General features: G+C 40.0%; 1 long non-coding RNA gene across 1 annotated transcript in view; it reads left to right on the top strand.

The window, feature by feature from the left end:
- Positions 1-1,074: 1,074 nt before the first annotated feature.
- LOC311595932 overlaps positions 1,075-8,858 on the top strand; it is a 30,024-nt gene continuing 22,240 nt past the window's right edge. Inside the window, exon 1 of the long non-coding RNA XR_014778624.1 lies at positions 1,075-1,126. This is a non-coding gene — a long non-coding RNA (uncharacterized lncRNA). The remainder of the gene's footprint in view (positions 1,127-8,858) is intronic.

Here is an 8,858-nt window from a genome sequence, read left to right as displayed (position 1 = left end):
AATTTATTCTTATTACATCTCAATGGTTATCCCATCCCTTGTATTCTCCCATTCCTCCCTCCCTCCCATTTTCCCCTTATTCCCCTCCCCTATGACTGTGACTGAGGGGGACTTCCTCCCCCTTTATATGCTCATAGGGTATCAAGTCTCTTCTTGGTAACTTGCTATCCTTCCTCTGAGTGCCACCAGGTCTCCCCATCCAGGGGACGTGGTCAAATATGAGGCACCAGAGTATGTGTGAAAGTCATACCCCACTCTCCACTCAACTGTGGAGAATGTCCTGTCTGTTGGCTAGATCTGGGTAGGGGTTTGAAGTTTATGGCCTGTATTGTCCTTGGCTGGAGCCATAGTTTGAGTGGGACCCCTGGGCCCAAATCTGCCTATCATAATGTTCTTCTTGTAGGTTTCTAGAACCCTCTGGATCCTTCTGCTTTGCTTTTCTCCCATGCTTCTCTCATCTAGAGTCCCAATAGGATGTCTGCCCCTCTGTCCCAGTTTCCTGGTAAGTGAAAATTTTAATGTGACATGCCCCTTGGGCTAGTATGCAGATATAAGTGAGTATATACCATTTGAGTCTTTCTGCTTCTGGATTAACTCACTCATTATGATCATTTCTAGTTCAATCCATTTGTCTACAAATTTCGAGAATTCCTTGTTTTTAATAGCTGAGTAGTATTCAATGGAATTATGATTTACTCCACTTTCACACTGTACTTTTTAAGACTCATTGATTAACTTTCACAAATCTACTCCTCACCCTACTGTCTGTCACTGTTATCTTCCGTATCCTAGTCCTACGCTAGCTGCTCTCAACCTGTGGGTCCCGGCTCATTTTAAATGATCCTTTCCCAAGGGTCTCTTAAGACTGTTGGATAATACAGATGTAATTTTATGGTTGGGGATCACGACAGCATAAGGGATTGTATTAAAGGGCTACAGCATCAGGAAGGTTGAGATCCAGCGTGCTATGCTCTCTTCCTATGACTTTTGCTTTATTTAACAGGTCTACTTTATCTTGGAACAGTCAAGGCGGAGTTCTTAAATCACATGCAATTTGCAGGGAAGTGGATAGAACTGGGAAAGACCATCCTGAGTGAGGTAACCCAGACCCATAAAGACACACGTGGTATGTACTCAGTTACAAGCACATATTAACCACATGGTACAGGATAACCACACTACAATCTACAGACCCAAAGAAACTAAGTAACAAGGAGGGCCTGAGGGAGGATGCTTGAATCTTGCTCAGAAAGGGAGATAGAATAGACAACTGAAGTAGATGGAAAGAGGGAACAGAGTGGGAGAGCGTGTGTGGAGGGGAACAAGGGTAGGAATTAGATGTGTGGTGGTAGGGAGGGTAGAGAGCTAGAAGAGAGAACGGAGATTTAGGGGGAAGGCACCTCTGAGACAAGGTGCAACTGGAACAGGGTAAGAGGCTCTTGGGAGGATATGGGGTGACTCTAGCTGAGACTCCTAGCTGCAAGGGTTGTGGAGACTGAGGTGGTTACCTCCTAGACAGGCAGGACTTCCAGTGGAGAGAAGGGGACACCAACCCACCCACAAAACCTTTGACCCAAAATTTACCCTGCTTACAAGACGTGCATGGATAAAGATAGAGCAGCGAATGGGGCAATGGCCAACCAATGACTGGCCCAACCTGAGACCTACTCCATAGGAGAGAGACAACCCCTGCCACTGTTAATGATTCTCTAAGTCACTGTCATCTTCCGCGTCCTCTGAGTGGCTCCACCTAGCAGTGGATTGAAACAGATGCTGAGACCCACAGCCAAACTTTAGGTGGAGCTTGGGGAGTCTTGTGGAACAGTAAGGATAGAAGGCCCCTGAAGAGACAAGAACTCCTCAAGAAGACCATCATAGTCAGCTCACCTAGGCCCATAGGGGCTTACAGAGACTGAAGCACCAACCAAAGAGCAGGCAGGGACTGGACCTAAACTGATGATACATGTGTAACTGATGGTCAGCCTGGTCTTCATGTAGATCCCCTAACTAGCGGCGGGGTGGGTGTCTCTGACATGAACATTGTTGTCTGGTTTTGGATCACTTGTCCCTGTCTGGGCTGCCTTGTCTGGCTTCAGGGGAAGAGGATATGCTTAGTCCTGATGTGACGGGATGGGTTTGTAAAAGGGGGGAGGACTCCCCTTTTCTGAGGTGAAGGGGAAAGGAGAAAGGTGGAGTAAGGTGGGATGGTGGGGCTGGGAGGAAAGGAGGGAGGAGGCTGCAATAGGGATGTAAAGTGAATAAATATATAATTATAATACTTTTATTTTAAAAATCTGATATGCAGTGGGCACTAATGGCCTTTGTTCTAAACTCAGAATATTGAAGTTCTAACTGACAGTAGTATTCTGGGTATTTTAAAGAAGTTTTCTTTTTCTCTTGGTCTGAAATAGACTGAATACATTAAAAAAAAAAGCACTACTTAAATCTTAAAAAAACTCTTTAAATTAAAAAAAAATCACAAATTGAACAACAGCTTTCCTGACTAAAACCTTATACAGTGTTCTCACTGTGCTTAGCATGTAAGCAAAGATGTATTTAGCAATGATTTTAAGTTCTTCCTCCTTTCTCCCTCTAACCATCTTTTCACTGTTTTCTCACAATGGATTTTCAAGTTGTTGTTCCACACTACGGCCTGGTGCACAGCTGGTTCCCACCTGCAAACCCTCTCCACTAAGGTGTACAATCAAAGAATGCACTTATACTGTAAATCTGTGATATATGACATTTCCTATCTAGTTACCCTTAAAACCCAGCCTAAAGGGGACTCCAGCATTTATCCATATCCTTTGATCTTTTATGCTGCTGCTTTATTTACTTCATTGCAATAATTCTGTCCAAATTTGTATATATTGTCAATAATTGGTAATTGTTTTCTCCACTCACATACAAACTGTGAAGATGATAACTTTGTTCTTTGTGGTTCTATTTACTCAAAACAGAAGATAGCAAATATTCAAAAACGTTAGACTTGATGAATAAAAACCAGTTCTATAAGAATAATTGAATATGTCTTGTGACAGACTTTCTCAATCTACAAACCTCCCCTCACGTATCCTCTATGCTGACTCATTCTCTTACATTTTTTTTTGTCAATTTACTTCCATACACTACCTTTTACAAAAAGAATTCTCAGACTCTTCTTGTATTCTTTCCACACATATGAGCACCTGACACACAGGAACAGTGAACAGGGCAAACATTTCATGACACAAATACATTAAGCCCCTTTAGAAACTTAGACTCTAAGAAGGATGGGAGGAGAAGGACAAACAAAGGCACTGTGCCACGAATTGAACTGAATCGTTGCATGAAAGCCTAGATGTAATTGAGGAATGTTCAGAGCCATCAAATGTGCTTTATTAGGAGATAAGCAGCATTATGTGATCATCTGTGAAAAGATAATTTGATTAGCTAATGTGATTACCATCTGGAGAAGGGTTGCTTGGACCAAAAAGAAACTGACAGACACTGTTGCCACCGGTAAGAAGGGTGTTGCCTGAGTTAGAACACAGGCAAAATGTAGTCAACCTGGCTAATCTTGAAGGTAGTTATGCAAGACTTAGTGAATAACTGGGAAAGGGTGTGATGTGAAAAGTAACTAGTTTAAAGACCTCTGGGTTTCTAAACCATTGATACAGTCAGAAATATAGGTTAAATCAAGGAAGGGACACCTCTGCCATAGAAATAGTCTATACACAAAGGCTCATTTGTCTTATGGACACCTAAATATACTAGATAGAAAAACAGTCCCTCGAGACGTATATGTGCATAATCTCAGAACCCGTCAATACATTTCTGGCAAAAGAGACATTGGAGATGTGAGTCAGGATAAGGACGTGTGGACCTGAGGGTTGACCATGGCCTACCCATGTGTGGCTTTGGTGTTACCACAACCTTTAAAAGTAGGAACTTTTTAAAGGAGGCAGATGTGGAACTGTGGGTTTTGAAGATGGGGGAAGAAATAATCATAAGTCAAGAAGTGTGGGAAGCCTCTAGAAGATGAAAGAAACAAGCATTTTCTCCTAGAGACCACAGACAACAGTGCAGCTCTGGGGATACCTAGGTTTGAGCCCATTGAGACATTATAGGAACTGTAGCAGGAAGCCTGAGCTGAGGAACACAGATGGGTCTTCAGAATGACTGCAGCCTACAATGAAAAGTGTATGTCCCGGTGCACTCCTCTGCATGTCAGTGTTGCTCACTCTATCTAGGGACTGCTTTCTCTGCTCAACTTATTTTTATGTCTGAACAATGGCTACTTATCTTTGCTGTCTTTCAACTAATATACACTTACATAAAGAGAGACTGCTTTTCATTCTTGACTCTATTTCCAAAAATTCTGCACCAGGGCTCTGATTGTTCTTGCTTACCACAGTCGTTTAAGTCCCAGAGAATAAGCTTTTAGAGGTAACGTCAGTGGATGGCACCAAAGTAGTCATGTTGGTGGAGTGAAACTGGAACAGACCATCTTCACAAGTCTCAAGGCAAAGGAAAGGTTGATGAAACAAGGGTGTACACTCCAGCCAGAGAAAATCCCATATACAACAGTACCCAGGCATGAAAGAATTGACATTTCACAGGAACCAAATGATAAGCAGTGAAGCCAACTTTGAAGCAATGACAGAATAGGAATGTGAGGAGGAACCAGAAAGATAGAGAGGCCAAAGCTTGCCACTATCAAGGTGCAATCTGCTGTGCTGACATCCACAACTTTATAGTTAGGCGATGTTTCAAGTAGATGTTGCCCTGATCACTCCATTCAACTACAGAGCTTTTTATGGAACTTGACAGACTTGATTGGAGTCTCTAGCAGGGAAGTACAGCTACTGCTATCATGGTTACCTAGGAATGCCCTTCCCCTAGCATGGAAAGTTGTCCTCTTCAACCGAGTTTCCATATTCATTTAATAGCAGTGGAGGAAGGAGCAACATGTGTAGCCAGCCAGGTCACCAAATCTGCCCTGGTTACCTATGAAGTGATAGGTGTTTCCTTAGCAGAGCCTTACATGCAATCTTATGAATCAGATCAACAGAGAACCAGATATCAGCAGTTTTGTGTGATGATTTCCTGACAATTCTTGCATACTTTAAAGACTAATAACTATTTTCAAAGACAAACTGAAATGGAATACTTTGTGATTATGTTGTTTTTAGAGAATTAAAGGCGTGCTGTTTGCCTATCTTGAGAACCAATGTAGAGAGAATAGCAAATTATGTTTTTCCCAAATGCAAAAGACCAAAAGTTAATAAACTTATTAAACTGTCAGACATCAGTGATGTTCACATCAGCATCTTCTATGTTTCAATTAACCTTTTGACCACCATTTCTATATCAAAATGAAGGAAGCTTGTAAGGGAAGAGATTAAATAGGGGGAGTTCCCTTCTTCAGTCCCTAGGGGAATACTTGATGCTTTGTTTATACTTATTTTAAAACATGAGAAAGACTTTTCTATTGGGAAGAATGTAGGAAGTGTGGGTTCACCTGCCAAATGGCTACTGAATGTCAGCTTGTCTCCCTATAATTTTGCAACAGTTAACTTAATGATAATTTACAACCATTGACTTTCTATTTACCAAATCTTGCTACATTGGCACTCAACTGGAAACAAATGCTTATAAAACATCAATTTGCTACATAACATTTATAATTTTAGATAATAAAATATTTATTATTTTGAAAAGTGTAAAGCAACGTTATCATCCATTTGTTTGTGAAGAGAAGAAATAATCATTGTGAGAACATTGGAAAACTATGGATTTCTAAATGCTCTCTTCATTTTTGTGAGGAAGATTCACAGGTGTCTTTTCCAGTACTCCATCACACCCTTAGCAAAATGGCTACCAAAAGCTGACTACCCGATATCTAGGAATAAACATATGGGAACACAGTTCCAATGTGGAGAACTCCCTGTCAATCTGCAATGCTCGGTTATGGGATGGAAGGTATAAGCATTTCCAGACAGTCATCAGACACCATTATCCTGTATTCTTTTAAAGGGAATTCTTGGTCCTTCCCAAAAATGTTCTTAAAATACACTACTGAACTAAATCTTCTAAATGTATAATGAAATTAAGCCAGATTGAATAAAAATTAGCAACGAGATTTAAAAATGAGCACATTTTCTTCCTGGAACATTATTTGCTTAACCTTTATTCTTCTACACATACAAATAAAAGATAATTCTTCAACATTGAATTAAAAACACTGGACACACTAAAACAAAAACAAAACATGTAAAATACTTTTGAAAAAGTAAATTGACAGAAACAGAGAAATAGTTCAGAGTGTAGGAATTAAAGAAAAATACATTTATAAGGAAGTGAGTTAGTAGAAACAGTTATAACTAGTATCATAAGTAATAGGAACATTGACTTTTCAACAATAAAAATAACAACAACACCCTGATCATAAAGACATAAAACTATGACATCAAGCTTCATCCTTACTGCTGAGCATTCAGTGCCTCATATAGCACTTCACAATGGAGGAGAAAAGTAGTCTTCAGTTTCTCCCAGCCACAAACCCTGTGACCTACAAGATATACTGGTACAATAGTGGCACAGACATTGTGAGAGTAACCAAACTCTTTCTGATTGGATTTAGGGTGCACTCCATAAGATGGAACCCATATATAATACCGTTACCAAGACCAAGAACCTGAGACCTAGGTCATAGGCCTAGGTGAAATGATACTGCTGCTGCTCTGCTAAAGGAACATAGCAATAAAATGACTCCTACTGGCATATTACTATACCCATAGAGCACCACTCAACCCTCCTCAGAGACACTTATTTTTTTTTTAGTCAATGGGAATTAACAAAGAGACCCACAACTGGATAATGTGCAGAGAATAAGAGATTTTGAAACACTATTTGCTTAATAGGATCAGATTTTCATGGATCTACTTGGAAGAGGAGGTGGAAATATTAAGAGCCATATGTCTTACAAGACACCAAGGAAACAGTTTCTTTCAGATACAACAGGATTGACTCATGTATAGTTCACACTGGCTCTGACAGCCTACACAAAATGTGCACAGGTTCAAAGCAAACAAAATCCTAGCACTGAAAAGGGGCAATAGACGCAAATCCCCACTCCTAACTAAGAGGCTATTTTCAACTGATACCTAGTGGGAAAGGGACAACCAATTTTCTTCAGTGGAGTGAACCTGGGCTTGTCAGCTACATTCAATGGAGCAGGGCCCATGCTTAGGAGCAGTCAGCACTAAATGAGATCCATGGTTTTTCTGTGTGCCTTTGCTTCATTTTGTTTTGAAATTATTTGACCTTTTGATTTTTTTTTTAATGTCTGATTTTTAAAAACTATTTCCTCTTCTTTTTTTTCTTTTCTTCCTTTCTTTCTTTCTTTCATTTTTTTTTTTTGACACAGAGGAAGAGCATGAAGTTGGATGGGTAGTGAGCTGGTGAGTTTCTGGGAGGGGAGGGCCAAAGGAGGTAAAATAACATGAACAAAATATATTGTATAAAATATTTTTAATAAAAAATTTAAAAACATGTCATTCAACATGGTAACATTAAATTTTTAAAAAATGAAAGAAAAAATTGTAATCACTGGAAATAACACACAAACACACACACATACACACACACAGACACACACACACACACACACAGAGACACACACGTAGTCAAAGAGTCAAAGATGTCCAAGTGTCTAAGTCATTACAGGGTGAAATTAAAACAAGCAAAGATATTTTCTTTGCTCTCAATTTGAATAATAAATATATATTCATCATTTCCAAACTGATCTCTGTCATCCCTGCCCAAAGCCCAATGAGCTTCTTGCTCAGTAACAGGCATCAGAACCTGCAATGCATACAGAAATCCCAGAAAAGCCAAGGTAGTCTCTTAGAGGAAAAAAGAACTTGAGATTAGGGAATGCCCACTTTTAAGACTGTCTAAAAAGATATGCCCACAGAGACAGTATATTGGCACAAGGTAGGAGATTTGAAGGAAATAAATACATGTTGTTGGTTTTGTTTCAATGAATACTAGTAATTTTTCTTTAAATTAGTTTTCATCTAACCAGATTTCTTCTCGCCATAAATATTTGACTGATTCTTGATATTAGTTACGTATGGAGTCAGTGAGAGCTCAGATGTTTTCTGAAGTGGCTTTCCCCATCTACTGCCCTGTAGAACATCTCTTGTTCTGTCTCCTTCCTAATATCTATGATAATGTGCAAATTTTCAATTTTTATGTTTCCTTTTTCTTGTAACAGGTCATGCTCTGAGTGTAGATTCTGCTTTATTGGTTTCCACTATTTCTGTCTTAGTAGAGATGTAGCATATTTATTAACTGGACAATAGGATGCAAGAGACCAGTGAGACTAAGGAAGTTAGGTCCTGCATCTATGACTTGTGGGGGCAGCCCTGCAATGTGATGTCTGACGTAGCAGCCCTCTACACAAATGGAGTTTCTGTTGCATTTTATAAAGCTGGTACCTGGAGTCTGTACCGTATCAGCTGCACTTCTCAGAGACTATCTGTCTTCACACTGGATGCTCAAGCATGAAAAACTTCCTCTTCTGCGCATAAGCCAGACTGTTTCTGATGAGTACAGCCGTCACTCTTGAAGGACTTCCAGGAAACCCAAAATGTTGCAAACGTCTTGTTGATAAAGAGTTCTCAGGAGATGGGCAGTGTCCTTGCAGTGATCTCAATTGAAGGATTACAGCTCAATCTTTTCACCTCGGTTGCAGTTGAAGGCTGTGTTAAATGAGGCAGATATGGCAGAGGGACAGAGCTGAGGTCACAGACAAACGGACAGACTGACAAGCAGTGAGTATGATTTTAGTTTCTAGGTTGTGAAAATAT

This window comes from Acomys minous (genome assembly GCF_964271855.1).
Source record: "Acomys minous genome assembly, chromosome: 4".
Classification (NCBI taxonomy): Eukaryota; Metazoa; Chordata; class Mammalia; order Rodentia; family Muridae; genus Acomys; species Acomys minous.
The sequence above is the reverse complement of the archived record's forward strand: the minus strand, read 5'-3'. Positions and strand labels throughout refer to the sequence as shown.